Below are 19,003 nucleotides of genomic sequence, written 5' to 3'. Positions count from 1 at the left end.
TAGTTTTATATGTGCGAAAAATAACACACATCAAAAGGATTTTCAAAAATGTCAAACCATTGGCAGAAAATGCAAGTACGCAAGGGAAAAGAATAAATAAAAAGATAGTATAAATATAATGACAAAACTAATATAACTTCCCCCCAGCTAAAATATTGCAAGTGGTCCACATTGGCAGTGGTGACAAGCCATACAAAAAAAAATGGAAAAACAAATTAATATAGCATACCTTGGAATGTGTACTAACCAGAAGTGCTAGTGAGTTGGCAGTTGCTATCCATAAATGAAAGAAATGATGAGATGGATGGGTGGTAGACTAGAAATGAAATGAAAATTTATTATGGAGAATCAACTTTCACAATGAAAGTGTTTATTATGTTAGGGACAAGAATAACTAGAGTGAGGAAGGCAAATGAGCAAAAAGCTCATTAGGAGATGCTACAGGAACTACAACACTAGCAGTTGAAGAGAATTGTTGTAGGAACTCCTCCTTACTCTTTGGTTCGTGATATAATTTTAACCTGTGACCATTGACCAAAAAATTGAACTAAACCTGATCCATAGTGGAGAGTTGGACCGCTCCATTTGGAAAGACTGTAATAATTTCATACGACCCTAACCATTTGGTTTGGAATTTTCTAGGATTATGTTGATGCTTGGAGTCATAAAGGAGTGCTTAGTCACCAACATAAAAAGCATTGTCTTGAACATACCTGTCATGCCATTGCTTGTGTTGGTTTTGTATCAATTCTGTGCTGTGCAAGGTAGATTTGCACCATTCATCAAGACCATTTAAACTTAGTATCCTTTCTTGTTGTGCAACAATGAGATCCATCCCAAGATCAAGGGTTATCCTGAGTTTCTTATTTTCAAACTCTATCAACATGACTACATAATGACCATAAACAAGCTCAAATGGTGTAAAACTAGTTATAGACTTCCATGTGGTGCGGTAAGCCCATAGTGCTTTAGGGAGTGCAGGCTTGTTCATGAGATATTTGATGGCAGAATGGTCCATATGCACATAGATCTCATACCCAGTGATGTAATGTCTGGACTTGTTCAAAGCATAGATGACTGCAAGGAATTCTTTTTCAATGACAATGAAATTAAACTTAGCTCCTTGTAAGTTCTTACTGATAAAGTAAATGACATACTCAACTGAGTCTACCTTTTGACCAAGGCCAACACCTATAGCATAGTCCAAGGCATTAGTATGAATGTGAAAAGGTAAGCCCTAGTTAGGTTCTCTCAAAATTGGTGTTGTAGTGAATACTTCTTTTAGCTGTAGGAAAGACTTCTCACACTTAGAATCCCAAGCAAATTCAACATCCTTTTTGAGCAAGTTATATAGTGGTGTTGCAAGCTGACTAAAATCTTTTATAAACCTTTTGTAATATTTGGCATGTCCAAGGAAATTGTGCACATCCTTTTGTTTGGCTGGAGTAGGTAATGTACTAATCATCTCACTCTTAGCAGGGTCCACTTGTATACCTTCGAAAGATATGAAATGTCCAATGACAACCCCTTCTTCCATCATCATGAAGCACTTTTCACTATTGAGAGAGAGGTTGTATTCAGGACACCTTATAAGAACTTTTTTCAAGTTTTCTTTAGCCTCTTTAAAGGTATTCCCATATGTTGTAAAATCATCCATGTAAATCTCCATGCAATCAACAGAGATATCTGAGAATATACTAATCACAGCTTGCTGGAAGGTAGCAGGGGCATTACACAACCCAAAAGACAACACTAAATAGGAAAATGTACCCCGTGGACATGTGAATGTTGTTTTCTCTTGGTCTTTAAGGGCTATTTGAATTTGATTATAACCACTAAATCCATCCATAAAGGAGAAGTATTTCTTTCTAGCAAGGAATGGTAAGGGAAAGTGGTCCTTTTTAGTGGCAGTGTTAAGCTCCCTATAGTTGACACAAACTCTCCACTTCCCTCCTTTCTTAGGTACTATAACATATTCTACCATCCCATTAGGTGTAATGGTGGAACTGTCAGCAAGCTAAAGGATGGTGGGTGTTTCCCTAAGACCAATGATATCTAACTGAGACATTACTTCCTTGGTCATAAAATTTATGGAAGCACCTAAGTCAATTAGGGCATTGTAGACTTGAACTCCTTGAATAGTGATTGTTACCACAAGACTACCAGGATCAGAATACTTTGGAATTGTCAGTTTCTCCAACATGAGATCAGATAACTGACCTAGGACATGAATGGTTTTAGGATCTTTTCTCTTTCTTTCGAGCTGCTTTATGCAAGCTTCCTTGATAGCTTTGGTATATGCAGGTACTTCTTTTATGGCATCTAACAAAGGAATCTTTATTGTCATTTGCTTCAGTTGGGTGAGAAAAATCAATAATACCTGATTTTCCACTGGCTTAATGTGTTCCTCCAACCTATGAGGTTCTTGTACTACAGGAGTAGTAGGTTGGATTGGTATCTTAGTTGGCTTTGTTGAGGTATCCTCAACTTCAGTAATAATAGGTTGCTCTAGAGGAGGAAGAGTTGTTCCAAATCTTAAATGGATGGTATTCAGGGAAATTGCATAGCTCTAATGCTATGTTGTTGGCTTAGCATTGTTGGGATTAGGAGTAGGCTAAGCATGAAATTGAGTATGTTTAAGGGAAGTAGTATTAGGTGTAGGAGGAGGCTCAAAGCTTGCTGTTGAGGTGGTGGCATCAAAGCTTACTAGCTTGATTGGTTAGACCAATTGTGTGGTTGTTGCCAACCTTGTTGGGGTAATGCTAACTATTATATCCACTAAATCCACTATGCTATTGGTTTTGCCATGCATTATTACTATTAAAATTTTGAAGAGGATCTTGGGGAATACATGGTCTCGGAGCCCATGGTCTTGGTTGGGAAATGTAGAGGACCTCTCCCTTCTCATTAATGGCTTTGAACTTGGTAGGCATAGGTTGAGACTCTAGGCTTGCTACAGACTTGCATCGACAATTCTTTTTCTTCTCCTTACAATGTGGACAATATTTTACCAACATTTCATCAGATTAATTTTTCTATCTCCTTGCTTGCATTGTATCCAACTGAGTAGCAACATTGTTAATGATATCTTGCTTGAGGTCTGACAACAGATTGGATAACTCCATTTTGGACACACCTTTTCCATTAGACTTGTGAGGCAGGGCTCTCAAGTCTCTTCCTTTCTTGACAGTAGCTCTAGAATAGTTAAGACAAATATTCTTTATTGTATCTCAATTCTTCTATGTAATGTCTCCTCCTACCATGAGATCAAGGGCTTCCATGCTTCCATCATTTACACCTCTCAAAAAAAAAATGCTTTTGAGATTCCTCATTCATCTCATGTTGTGTGTTACATTGCAGGCCGAACATGAACTTAGAGACACAATCTTCTAGGGTTTCACCTTCCTTTTGTGAAATCTTGAAGATGTCATCTCCTTTTAAGTCTCCTCCTCTACAATAATCTTTGTACTTCTCAAGAAAAAGAGAACACATTGCACCCTAGTCTACTACAACATCAGCACCCAAACTTATAAACCATCTAAAAGTAGCCTCTTTTAAGGTGCCTTGTTGAGTAGGAATAGGAAAAGGGAAGGTAGGGTGAGCCATTATGTTGTCTAGATATTCTGGGTCAACAAAAAGAGCATTTAGATGGAAAGATTCTTTAGACCTAGTTGGTTCTTAAATGGTTCTTCTTCTTGTGGAATTTCTAATTGGGTTTCCTCAAGTCTAGATTAAGAACCTCAAATGGTTCTTCCTGATTAAGATTAGGTAGGAATCACCCAAGATGGTCCCTATGCCTATGCATGCAAAATTAAGCAAAATGCAAACTATCTTAATGACTTCTGGGTTGAACTAAATTGACACCATCCTTGAAAATGACACCAAAAATGACTGGTTAGAATAATATGCTAGTAATATAAGGATTGGACACCCTCAAAATAATGATTCATTGTTGAAATTCATTATGTTTCTACTTAGAACATCATGCTAAACTCATTTAATGTATCAATCCGGGAATGTGAACTTGAGGTAGTGATTGCAAAGTTTATGCTTTAGTTCTTCTCAATAGTCATCACTACTAAGGTAAAAATAGTTGCAACAGGAAACTTATACTAGAAACTAAACTTATAGATTAATTCTCACCTTGAAGGAAAAACATAACAGTAAATAAATAATTCTTTGGAAGTAAACCTATGTTGTAGGATACAGTCAATGGTTTTGGTACTAGTGGTTGCAGGAACAACAATACTTAACAACTCAAAGGAAACTTAATTGAATTCTACTTAAGCATGAACAAGGAATTCACCTACCATGTGAGCCCCCACAGAAGTGTGAATGAATTATAACTTAGAGGTTGAAGTGAAGAACTATCATATATTCATTCAGTAAAACATGGACATAGTATAGAATGTCAAAATGCTTTACTCTACTACTTGATTACAACATGAATTTCTCAGAACATCTAACTAGCCTGGAAATATAAGTTCTAGCTTATTTAAAGGAAACTAGGAAAAACAAAACACCTACAAACTAGGTCTTCCATTACATAGCACAACAACTTCTAGCTTCAGAAGTGACATCATCATTTATGGAAGAAGATAAGCCACACTCAATGCTTCAGAAATATAGGAATGCTTAACAACTAGATTGTCTTGGACTAAATCAGCAATGACAAAGTGATGGAAGGAGTGGAGCTATAATGAACTCTAAAAAAATCACCCATCTCAAAAGACCCACTCATCTTTTAGTCCACACTCCTTGCTTGACTTATTCTTCCTACAAAAGGTTAACACAACAAAATCCAAAACACGAATCTAAGGTATAGATCATAATAAGTTTTCCCTATTTTAATGTAGCCTTGTCACACAACTATAGGATGTCTACCCATTAAAGCTAGAGAAGAAATATACCAGATTTACTATGACATTTATTAATCTAGATATATATTTAGTATTGTCTTTAAGTCTCATAAGCATCAAATATACATATAGTTAAAACTTATAAACATAAAAGATTGTATCATGTTTATGAAAAATTATAAGGTATTCAAGTTTGTACTTAGAAAATCATAAACAAAACACCCTATAAATTTGGCTCATCAATGATCTAGAAGCCAATTCCATCCATCAGTTGATGATGATAGGAAGAGAATCATTTGTAGCTGATCAAGAAGAAGATGGAATAATTTCATCCATTATTTTGAATGGATATGGAACAGAATCTTCAATGTGTCCTCAAGCTGAATACATTTTAGAAACCATTGTACCACCTTTAAATTCATTCAATCATTTAGAAGCTTCATAGTTTCCCCCATTCATTATTACCTCATGAGATAGATTCTTCTCCCATTGCTTAATTATTCATGGCAGATAAGGTTATTAAGATGGAATTGGTCTAGGTAAGGAACTGAATGTAAATAATGCCTTATCACACTCCCAACAAGAAGCTATGTTGCAATTACTACAAGAAAATCAAAATAAATTTTCTTGGGATTACATGGACATGAAAGGATTAGATCCTATGCTCTACACTCACAAGATTTATATCAGTCCTGACTTCAAACCTATTAGACAACCTTAGAGGAGAGTTAATCATGTCTTAAAAGATATTGTTAAGAATGAATTGCAAAAGCTCTTAAGTGCTAGTTTTATATACCCCATCTCTGATAGTTAGTGGGTCTCACCCTTGGTCATAGTAGCCAAGAAGGGAGGAAAATGACTAGTTTGTGTGGATTATAGGGAGCTTAATTCAGCCACTAAGAAGGACCATTTTCCATTACCATTTGTTGACCAAGTCCTTGACAACCTAGCTGGTAAAAAGTATTTTTCTTTTTTGAATGGTTTTATTGGTTAGAATTGAATTCAAATAACCCCAAAAGATCAAGAGAAATTTTTTTTTACCTACCCATGGGGAATATTTTCCTATTCAGTATTACCTTTTAGCTTGTGCAATGCCCCATCTACATTCCAACGAGCTATCATCAACATGTTTTTAGATATTTCTACTAATTGTATGGAAATCTATATGGATGACTTCACTATTTATGGTGTTACTTTTGAAGAAGAAAAAGAAAATTTAGAAATAGTACTTAAAAGATGTCAAGATTATAACCTATCTTTAAATAGTGAGAAATGTTTTATGATGATGGAGGAAGGGGTAGTCCTAGGCCATTTCATTTTATTAAAGGGCACCCAAGTAGATCCAACAAAGATTGAAGTTATTAGTACCTTGCCGACACCAGAGAAGTAGAAGGATGTACAAAGTTTTTTGGGACATGCTGGATATTACAGAAGATTTATTAAAAAATTCAATCAACTTGCAGCACCTCTCTACAACTTGCTCAAAAAGGATTCTCAATTTGTTTGGGGTATTGACTGTGTAGCATCCTTCCTACAACTTAAGGAAGTTCTTACTACAATGCCTATTTTGAGAGGACCCAATTGGGGCTTACCTTTTCACATTCATACGGATGCCTCATACTATGCTATTAGTGTTGTGTTGGGATAGAAAGTAGACTCTGTTGAACGTGTTATTTATTCATCAGTAAGAATTTGCAAAATGCAACATTTAATTACATAGTCACTAAAAAGAAATTACTTGCGGTCATTTATGCTCTTAATAAATTTAGGCATTACATCACTGGATATGAGATACTTGTTCACATTTGTTAGTGTAGTTTTTTATTTTTCCTATTTTGCTAGGTTTTTCCTACACTTTTAATAATCTCACTTAGGTTAATAAAGCATGTCTTATTAGGTGAATGGTTGTGAGGTGTCACCTTCCTACATGTGAGCATCCATTAGCTATCTTGGGAAGATACTTTGCTATCTTTAGTCTGATAGATGGTTGCTCCTCATTGGTTGGTGTTGCCACCTCCTCCCTCTTCCTAGCCTATATAAGCATGCTACCTGGCTTGTATTTGTATCTCTTGTTTTTGCATCCTCTTAATGCTATTTTGCTTCCAACATTTGCATTACTCTCTTAAAGACTAACTCTATGATGCTATTTTGATTTTGCATCATTTGCATTCATAGTTTAGATATTTACTCTTTGCACTAGTTTTCTGGGTTATTAATCTTATCAGATTCTAACATGGTATCAGAGCTTTTCTATGTGCAAGAGTAGATTTTAGTTTCTTTATTTGAGAGATTCGGGGGGGGCAAATAAACTTTATTGTAGTTTTTTGAAAAATGAAGTATGCTCTTCTCTTGCATCTTTGGATGATCCTGAGAATCAGAAAAGTTTTGACAAAAACGGTTTTTCTCTGGGGTTTCAATCTCAAATCTGACAACCAACTTGCATATTTGGAGTTTTCAATCAGTTTTGCAGGTTCCAACATGCCATTGATGGACTTAGGAAGCTAATCTAGCATTTGCATGTCATATTCTGGTTACTGGGGTCATTTTTTGATTTTTGGAGCCATTTTTTACTGTTAAAGGCATCTGATTTACACTACAACAACATCTTTTGTACATCAGCAAGAAAAATGCTTTTTGGGTTTTGTTCGCAGCCCCAAAAAACCATTTGAGTATCTTTTAGATTTTGCATGCAAGTTGTATATTTTGTAGAATCAAGCATGCAAAGCTACAGCCATACCCCTCTCTGTTGGCAGTTGCAGATTTGAATGCAGTTTTCAAATGTCTCATTCTTGCTCATACGGACTTCGATTTTGATGATTCTTGTTATGAACTTGGCTATTTTTTTGTGCTCTATCCACTAGTGGAGTTTTTTTTTTATTTTCATGCATGAATTCTTCAGAAATTGCAGATTCTCAGCCGTGATTGTGCACAGTTCTCATTTTGGAAACTTTGGAGGATCATAACTTTCTCATACGACCTTGTATCGAGGCGATTCTTTTTTTGAAAGTGCATAATTTTTTGATTAGATCATAGTGGTGCTATTTGTTTCCTTGATTATTGTGCCCAAGTTTTACTTTTAGCATATGCTCTTCATGAGGAGGCCTTGTCGATTTTTCTTCCGTAACTTGAGCATACGGACGTATTTTTCCGATCCAAAAAATGCGTCGAAAAGCTGGTTCTGAGATGGAGATGATGGTATAGGTTTTTTTTATTTTTGCTATAGTTTAGTTTCCTATTTTGGTAGTCAAATCCAGATGTTCTATTTTGCCTTTCGGGAGCCATATCTCGCTCATTCAGACTCTTTTCTGGGCTCGCCAGATATTGTTGGAAAGCTGGTTCTATGAGTTATTCAGTTGCAGAGGTCTTTTATCCAGATTCTGCTCCAAGTTCTTTCTCCTTCGTGTTTTGCACTTTCTCACTCTGGTGGATTACTTGGATTCTACAGGTCCTGGAATCTCTTCTTCTATTCTTTTGGCTCACTCTTCTTTTTGACTTTTGAGCATTGTATGCTTCTATTCTGTTGCATTCCTTTTTCTGTAAACGCACTAAGATAAAGTGCCTGCTTTTGCATATCTGGGATCTTGTACACCTTGTGTTTGTTTGTTTGTTTTGCCATTTTGTGCTCATCCACCTTTGTCAAGTGAATTTTTCTTCCACGACATTAGCCCATGCAGTGTGTCGGTGACACCGCCCTTTATCCTGTGCTTGTACTTCTATTGCACTATTGGTGTTCCTGATTCTTCTTCTTGCAGATGTTTTTGGCATTGCATTTTAGTGTTCCTTTCACCCCTCTCCCTGTTCAACATTATGGGGGGGTTCACCTGTTGGCTCTATTGCTTCTTTGGCTCAGTTGAGTGATCTACGTATTCAATTTTTGTTCCTATGTACTAGGTGGATGCAATGGCTAGGCACCTATGCATTTCGGTGAGATGGTTCATCTACTATATAGACACTCATTCATTCCTACCTTTGGAGGTCACCTCTTCGATTGATCAGCTCTTTAGACTTTGTCTTCTCTACCTGGTCATGCACTATTTCAGTGGGGGTTCCAGCAGTTTCTTCTGACAGTGTTTGCAACTTCATGCTTCGGAGATGCTTCATGCTCCTTTTTTGTTCCTCTCTTTGGGACATTTCCTAGATTGGAGGCTTAGTTTCCTTCATCTAGTTCTTTTTCTTGTATTGGGTACCTGATCAAGCCTTGTTGCCAGGACCCATTTTCTTGCTTTCATAGCTTTGCTAGGTTAGCATCCACCTAAGCTTCGCTTATGGGGGGGTGTTAGTCTAGTTTTTTATTTTTTCTATTTTGCTAGGCTTTTCCTACACTTTTAATAATCTTGCTTAGGTTAATAAAGCATGTCTTATTAGGTGAATGGTTGTGAGGTGTCACCTTCCTACATGTGAGCATCCATTAGCTATCTTAGGAAGATACTTTGCTATCTTTAGTTCGATAGATGGTTGCTCCTCATTGGTTGGTGTTGCCACCTCCTCCCTCTTCCTAGCCTTTATAAGCATGCTACTTGGCTTGTATTTGTATCTCTTGTTTTTGCATCCTCTTAATGCTATTTTGCTTCCAGCATTTGCATTACTCTCTTGGAGACTAACTCTATGATGCTATTTTGATTTTGTATCATTTGCATTCATAGTTTAGATATTTACTCTTTGCACTAGTTTTTTGGGTTATTAATCTTATCAGATTCTAACAACATTGACCATTCTGCTATAAAATATTTGGTGAACAAACCTACAATATCAGGAAGATTTTCTCGATGGTTATTATTCATGCAAGAATTTGACATCACCATAGTTGATAAACCTGGTAGGCCAAATGTGGTAGCTGACTTTCTCTCTCGATTGCATCTCCTTGATGATCCTTTAGCCATTGATGATAGTTTTCTAGATGAGCATCTTTTTCTGTTAGCCACACAAAACCCTCAGTATGCAAATATTGCTAATTACCTCACCACAAGAAAAATGCCAGTATATTTCTTTGCCCAATCCAAAAAACTACTAGTAGAGAAGAGCTTTAATTATTCATGGATTGCTAGGTTTATGTTCTATATCGATCCTGATCAAGTCATGCGTAGGTGTCTAAGAGAAGATGAAACATATGATGTCTTGAAGGCTTGTCATGATGAACCCTGTGGAGTTCACTTTGCAGCCAAAAGGATAGCCTTCAAAATCTTAAGAACTGGGTATTATTGGCCAAGCTTGCAGAAGGATGCAACCAAATATACAAAGAAATGTGACAAGTGTCAATGAATGGGAAGACCCACTAAGACAGATGAAATACCCCTGCAGCCTCAAGTAGTTGTCACATGCTTTGAAAAATGGAGGATTGACTTTGTAGGACTAATTGAGCCTAATTCACAAGGCAAATCCTATGTTTTGGTGTGCACTAACTATGTCACCAAATGGGGGGAAGCTAAACCCATGAAACACCCAAGAGATATCAATGTGGAATTTTTTTTATATGAATTCATTTTTATATAGTTTGGTGTCCCTAGGAAATTGACATTTGATCAAGGGACTTAGTTTACATCAAATTTGATAATTGCTTTTATGAAGGACTATACCATTACACATGGTAAACCATCACCTTATCATCCTCAAGCTAATGGTCAAGTTGAAGTTACCAATAGGGAGTTAGAATCTATTCTCACTAAGGCTGTAGCACTTCATAAGAAGGATTGGTCAACATGCCTTCCTAAAGCTCTCTGGGTTTACAGAACTACCTAGAAATCCACAACTAGTTTTACTCCATTTGAGCTTGTTTATGGTAAGTTAGTCATAATGCCTATTGAGTTCGAATATAAAACATTGAAGACTGCCTTAGAGCTTGGGATAGAACTCAATATTTCCCAACAAGACAAAATCCTCAGTTTAAATAATCTTGATGAATAGAGGAAATCTGTACTAAATAATATTGAACTCATTCAACACCAAATGAAATAGTGACATGATACGTTTATCAAACATAAAATATTTGTTGTAGGTAATTGGGCACTCCTTTATGACTCAAGATACCAACATCATCCAAGAAAGTTCCAAACACACTGGTTAGGACCATATGAGATTTTTTTCATATTTACAAATGGTGCAATTTAGTTATCTACCATTGATCCCGTTCGCTTCAAATTGCTTGTCAATGGGCATCACCTCAAGCTTTACCATAAACCCACCAGCCGTGAAGAGTTCCTGTAGCAATTCTAGCACAATGAGGATATTGTCATTCCTATAGCACTGAGTCTGGGTCTTCTACCTTGACTCTTGCTAGTTCTTAATTATGATCAAGACATTCATTAAAAAAAACTTCTTTTTGAAGTACTTTCTTTGCATCCATTCCACTTCCACTTTTCTCTCTTCCATATTACCATTCCATCCCATCACTCTATCAATCCTGATGATCATTTTAGAACATCTTTCCTACAATAGTTGCTAGGTACCTTCCGCATAACTTTGCATGCATTTTATTTTATTCAAGCTTTGTTACAATTTGTTATTGTTTATGTTTATTCACTCTTGCTTATCCTAGCCTAGTGGGACCCATACCTTCATTTAGTTGGGGGGGAGGAGAATATTTAAATGATTGTTTTTAAAAACATTTTTCAAATCACATGTACCTTCAAAGTGCATTGAGATGATTGGAAATAAGTACACATTTAATATCACATGTTGATAACTTGTCCTTCTATGATTGTGTTATTATGCAATTAAGGACATTAAAAGTTTTTTTTTTTGAATTGTAAATGATGTTTTGCAACATGTTTGGGTGACAAACTTGTACACATGTGAAAATAAAGAAATTTGATGCAAAGGGATAGTATGAGATATGGTGCATTTAACTTCTCAAGTATACTCATTTTTTTGAAAAACTCGAGCCAACATTGTAAGCATTGATTTGCTAAGTTTTGAACATCAGAATTTTTCTAGAATTCAGCTGTAATCAACCATGGGTGGCGGTATATAGAGGAATGAGCCTATTGATCATCAATTTTTGTTAGGAGATGCAACCAGTTGTGAAATGTTTAGGAGAAGGGGATGGCTAGATTATTGCCTTTGTTTGAGCTGATTTAATGAAGTAGCCCTTCAATTTATGACCGCCTTAAGAGATGGAGTTGTAATGGTTAAAGGTCTAAGAATTGAGCTCTTAGAGGAAGTAATAGCAGAAATCATTGGGTTGCTTGCAACAAACTGAAGCTAGTGAAAATGAGGGCAAAATTTAGAATCTACCACTTGAAGCAGAGTGTAGTATTAAATATGTCCTTATCGATAGCGATAAGGAATCTAAGGAGATTGAAATGTCTAAGAAATTTGAAGAAAACCCTACTATATAAGACATTAGTGAAAATTCTGTAGAACTCCCTTCAAAAAATAATCTAGAATTTAGACTTGAAATTGTTCAAGAAGTATTGGAAAAATTGGATCAATAAGGGTTGGATACATTAACTGCAACAACCATATAATCTAGTAAGGAGGAAAAAGAGAAAATAGCTATTGTCACAAGAAAAAGAGGGTGCTCCACACTGTAGAATGTCAAAAAAACTCATCAATTGGAGCTTGATAGTGGTTAGACCTCTTTCATCATGAGCCATTGCCACCACTACATTTATCCACACCTTTGTCTGTAGGAGTTAATTTGTTTCAACAACTATTATAGGAAAGAGCTACATGGAATTTGGAGAAAAATAAATTAAAGCATGTTATTGACGAGTAGAGCTACCAGTTGAAACAAAGTGCAAATTAGAATGAAGTTCTAAAGAGAAGAATTTAGCAGATTATAGGATTGATTCCTGAGTTAATGGAATGTAGGTCGCCATCACCAGTATATGCCTTGTTTCTTAAAGAGAAATTTGCAAATGATAAGTTAACTATAATTGTAGAAGGTCTTAACCCCTCTGTCTTTGCCCCACATGAATTTTATGATGCATTTCAATCTGTTCCTATGGCCTTGAAAAATTTACTATGTGAATTGTATCTTCACAATTTGGTAGTGCCTAATGACATTGAATGGAACTCGGTTTGGTATGTAGGGGATGTGTAGTTAAGGGAAACAATGGCATGGATGCAAAATTAAATAAGCAAAGAACATCAAGCTACACCTTATAGGGAAAGTGAGATGATAGCACCTTTGTTCATGAGGCCAGAAGTCCAATATTCTAGACGAACATATCTGGATTGGGTTTCTATTTTGGGCAACCCTGCAGGACTTGGTAAGGTGAGTACAATTAGAGAGTGGGCTTTTATAGACTGGGAACAACATTTATCTTAGAATGTAGAAACAATAATTGTTGCCTCAAGGCAGTGATGGGTTAGAATGCTGCATGATTTAAAAATAAGAGAATCCCACTCTCCACAAAATCTAACTCTTGCTACAATAAGGATTCTTTGGTATATTGACTTGGGGAGAAATCAGTGCAAATATTGGTTGCCACTAAGGTATCAGCCTCCAATCCTCCTGCAAGCACTACTAGTAGTAAATAGAAATGTAGAAGATCATGAAATGAGTGTTAAAGCTTAGTGCTGGAAGAGGCTCAAGTCAAATTATGGTTACTTAGACTATGTGATGAATGAGCTAGGCGAAAGGACACATAGTGACTAGAGAGAGCAGGCCAAGATTTTGAACTTCATGATTGTTGGAGACCAACAATAGTTCAGTTGGGGGGAATGATGATCCTCTAAAAGGCCATTATTTTGAGAACTTTTTATCTTGTTTTTAACAGTTATCTTGCAAGAAACAATTTATGACTCTATGGTTTAAGCAAAAGAACTTATGTTTTATGAATATGCTATCTATATGTTAAGACATGAAGATTGAAGTATAGATTGATCAATTATGTTGTGTTTACTTAAATCTATGATTTTGTATGGTCTAATGAAGGATATTACGTGCTAGTAAATATTTCCTCATCTATGTTATGTATGGGTAGGTTCCTTCCTACAACTGTAGGATTTGCAAGAGTGATAATCTAAACATTATACCTTTTCTAACATTGATGATGAAATGAATGCATGTATGTAGAATTTGTTGTGTTTAATGTTCTACAAGTGTTGCCATGTGTATTAAAGACAACATTTTAGTGCTAAAGTCAAAGCTAACCAGATGATTGATGAATCACCAAATAAGTAGGTCATGGTGCAAATTCTATTATGGCAGTACACGAAGATAGCTTCCTCAACTTGCTATATTTATGGTGGAGTTAAAACACAATTATAAGTGTTTCTGTTGTGGACTTTATGATCCGTAATTGATCCTTGTTGATGGAGTGATTGTAGGAGAGGGAAGTTGTTGAGATTTCCTTTAAATAATTTTTGCTATAACCTTGAAAAGGGGATTCTGAGATTTTGATCTTTTCCTAGTTTGATAGGAAGGAAATAGAGTAGATTGTTTTAGTAGAGTCGAATCTTGTTTTCAAATGTAATTTCTTATTATGAATGAACATAATACAGAGTTCAAGTTTCCACCTTCAGACTTGATTATTTTCTGTTCACTCATCTAAGGGGGCCCACTTGGTGAGTGAATTGCTTTGTTAGAATATATCTCCTTTCTTAGTTTATTTCCTTGCAAAGTAGACTTTTGCTGTTTCTGTGGCCATTGATAAAAAAATCATTGAACTATTCTTGTAATATAGGCATTTAAGTAGATTTACTATTCACACCATTACTCTAAGCTTTAAGGCAAATGTTGTTTCAGTTCTTAGCTTATTTTCCTTCAACATTCCTCTCCTATTGTAAGTTGTAATGACTTAAAGAGGAATTAGAGCATATACTTTGCAACCACCCTCTCAAGCTTATGCTTTGGGGTTGATAAATAAAATGAAGTTAGTATGTTATTCTTAGCAAAATACATGATTATGTCTAGTCATGGAGTCAATGTAGAAGGATGTCCAATCCTTTATTACTAAGGTATTTAGCTGGCTAACCAAAGGCCAAGATACATGATGCTAATGGTGAGCTGCTTGGAAGTGGTGGTCAGACAAGAGGTAACTTGTTCTATCTAGATTTATCTAATGAGACATGTTTGTTTGTATGTTTTTTTGGTTATGGCACAAGAGGTTATGTCATGTGAACTTTGACAATTTGGTGAAAATATATAAAAATGAAGAAAGTAATAGGGTTGCCTAAACTGAAGAAGCTTGACAATGCTGTGTGTAAACAATGTCAATTGGGAAAAATGACCAAGTCTACTTTTAAGAGAAAAACATTCACTTCTAGTGATATTTTGGAATTGGTTCATAGTGACCTACATAGACCTATTGATGTTCAAAGCTATTGTGGAGAAAAGTATTTCATTCTATTGGTTGATGACTACTCTAGGATGATGACTATAATGTTCCTTAAAGTAAAATTTACTACTTTTTAGTTATTCAAGTGGTATTTAGCTAGAGTTGAAAAAAGAAATAAGGAAGAATCTGAAGTGCTTGAGATATGACAGAGGTGGTGAATTCATTTCAAATGATTTCAATATATTTTACAATGACAGAGGAATTAAAAGATAGATGTCAGCACCAAGGACCCCTCCTCATAAGGGGATAGCTGAAAAGAGAAACAAAACAACAATGGATTGTGCAAGAACATTGATGATGGAGAAAAGTATCTCAAAGGAGTATTGGAGAGAAGTTGTTAGTACTGATGTCTATATCTTGAATAAAGTATGGTATGGATATGCTCCTAATGTGAAATATTTCAAAATCTTTGGAAGTAGATCTTATATAATTAAAGATAATAGGAACATAAAACTTGATGCAAAGAGTGATGAAGGTATATTCCTAGAATATTCCACCAAGAGAAAAACTTACAAGTGTTTGAACTCTAACACTAATAAAGTTGTGGAAAGTGCAAATGTGAAAATTGATGAGTTTGTAGAAAGAAGTGACATTGCATGCAAAGAATAACCTAAAGATTATAGTACATTCATCTATATGGATGATGGTGCTCCCAACACTCCAAATGAACAAAAAAATCACGCTACAATTTCCCAATAGGTAGGAAATGATGTAATGCAACAAATTGTCAAGCAATAGAGAGTGGGTACCAAGCAACAGATTGTAGATGTTTTGTCATAGACAAGCAATTTCGATCACATATAGACAATATCGATCATTAGATAGAGAATGTTGAGCATGCAAAACATGAACTAGAACTTGAACAAGAAAGAGAAAATGAACATGAACTGGTCTCACAGTAAAAACTGGAACATATAAAAAATTAGAACCCTTACAATGAATCAGAAAGAGAAAGATATAGGAAAGGAATGAAATCTTGGATCTGATCTGGAAGTGACATGTGTCCACTTGAATCTTCCTTCCCTATTGTTGCAAAACATCTCCCATATTTCTACAACTAAAATTTGATATGATTCTCATCATTGTTGTGTAATAAACTAAAAATATCTCCTGTAACTGATGAGAAAACCTTGTTCTGCCAAAATATCATATAGGCATTTGAAATGGTAATAAAACCTTCATTAAACTGACTTAGAGGTGAAAATATCCATCCCTAACTACATTCTTACTATCTCTGGTATTCATCTAGTTCACCATTTCATCAGAAATCAAATTTGAACTGCCCTAATTGAATAAGGTTGAAAAAAATGAGCATCTAGTAGAAAACCCTGAATAACTCTAACACACTACCTCCTATGTAAAAGAAAACTCCAAATATGGAAAGTTCATTCTCTCTCGATTCTAACAATATATAATAGTCTTATGTTTTCTTACCGGAAGTGCCCAAAGGATCAAATTGAAAACTAGGTTCCTATTACAACCTTCAAGATTGTATTTTAGCAAATATTAAAAAATTTCCTAAGGTCAAAACTATATGATATAACTTTCTTGATTAATAATAACCTGCACATGATTTGGAGGAGAAATAATTAAAAATAATAATTTCTTTTTCCTTTGTAATTTGCTTTGACTTTCCTGTGACACATGTCACATTTTGATTCGCAAGTTCCTACCATATCACTTATTTTGTCAGTACTTCTGCCACCTAGGTGCCACATGGAACCACTAGATTGGTCCTCATTATACCACGTCTAATTGGGCCCTCTACCACTTGGTGGCCTTTGATTGCATCGCTATGTCGCTATCCTCGTCAGCATGGTCACCATGTCATTGCGACATAGCGATGTCATGACACATGGCACCTCTGTCCATGTCACCACCTTGTCATTTGCCACTACATCATCATTTCCACCTCACTGGCCTCCACCATGTGGCAGCTTGTTGCTATGTTGCTATGCCATCTCAACATTGCTGCGCACTAGTGACATAGTAATGTCACGACACCTGTCCAACCTTGCCACCTCAGTACCTCAAGAAGCATGCTAGATTCGAAAGCCTCTACCACATGCCATTGTTAGATTCATCCATTTGGTGCCACTTGTCATCATTCAATTCATTTGACGAGTCCACATCATCATCCATGTTGGTAGGTTTTTTTCAAAATTTTCTTATGTTATCCTTCAATCAACTGAGGCCCATGAGAGCAAGTGTGCCTTCCAAAAGCATCATGTCTTAAAGACACTTGATAAGTGACTCTTCATGTGTTTAAAAAGAAAAAAGTTCCTCCACCCACTCAATGTGGGATTAAAGATTTCAAAATGTTTTACCTTCATTTTACACTACGCCAGATGCTTCTCTCCAAATGGATAATTTGGCTATGGAGTGATAATCCAAGACTTGAACAACTCCTCCTCAAACTCATTCCATGAACCCCCATTATTTGATTGAGTTTCTTCACCTTTAGCAGTTGACAAGTGCATAAATCTTGTTTTTTCATAATGTGGCAAGCAACAATGCTAGCTATTATTAACACTGCAATGACCACCAAATTATATGCAGAATGTGGGCCAACCATTCCAGGCGAGAAGTACCCAAGAAATACACAAATATTAAACTTTCAAGAAATGAGAATCACTTCATGAACATCCACTTTATTACACATATTTCAGGTTCCATGACTACACGAGGAGAGAGTGTGATAGTTAAGCCTATCATGAAAGCAAGTAGTTGTATGGGGGAAGCACCAAGGATGAAAGCCTTTGTTGGTACCCATCATGCATTATACTTCTAAAAAGAAATCATTTGTGTTGCTTGAGCATATAGATTTTGATGCCACCCCTACTTCCATCAAGTATAACAACCCCTCTCATCTTTTCAAGTGTCTAATGCATTATATTATGAAAATGCGATGATAAAAGGAGAAGATTACAAGCCTAAAAACTCTCACCCATTCCATAAAAATTGCAAGTCATCCCTAAATCTTGTGTTAACATTATTCACACTACTTATGAATTAAATAGCTTTGGTCTTCAATTCACTTAGTCCTCTTTACCATGCTAAAAAATGGTAAAAGGAAGTCAATGCTTATTAATTTCTCACCTTGTAAATGGGGGTGAGTGGGTCGAATGGGTGTAGTGAAAATCCTTTGTCCTTTGCAATACACTCTCTCCCTAATCGATCATTTCCCAGCTTTGGAGCTACAACAACCTCTTGGTCATGTCGTTTCCACAATCTTCTATCAGCACAATCTTGCTGCGAGGCTAAAGGTATCTACTACTTTTATTAACTTGGGAAATCACCATACAATCCAGGATATCATGAACTATTAAAACCAATAGCCCTGCATCAACTTTGAGCCACATCTCAATTGTGTTCTAGATTACATTTTACTCCTACAACTCTGCTTGCTCTTACCATCCAAACTGTATACCATGTGCACCCTCCACTTGAAAATGGTTTACATTCTCCTAATCAACATCTCCATCTTCCACTTGATAATTTTGCAAATTAGATGCAATCTTTCTTCCTCTGAATGATGTAATTAGTTTTACAACTCCAATGATGCCCATTCGCTTGTACCTTGGATGTAGATTTGCAATAAGTTAGAAGTGATTCACTAATTAAAAGTAGATCTTGGAAATAAAATTGTAATGAATCTCCTCTGCCTCCAATGCATTGTTGAAGCAAATATTCATTTAAATAACCAACAAAGGCTTTCTTTTGGATTATTTTCTCTGCACTTTTTTGCAAAGGACCACCACTGGCATAGATGATCAACAATAACCATACAACAATCATTCTGTGATCACATTCTCTTTCAAGGCCTATAATGCATTTGACATTTTAGTGACTAATGTGCAT

This window comes from Cupressus sempervirens, chromosome 7, assembly GCF_028749045.1.
Source record: "Cupressus sempervirens isolate cs-2001-9-10 chromosome 7, ASM2874904v1, whole genome shotgun sequence".
Lineage (NCBI taxonomy): Eukaryota > Viridiplantae > Streptophyta > Pinopsida > Cupressales > Cupressaceae > Cupressus > Cupressus sempervirens.
Note: the sequence above shows the minus strand (reverse complement) of the source record.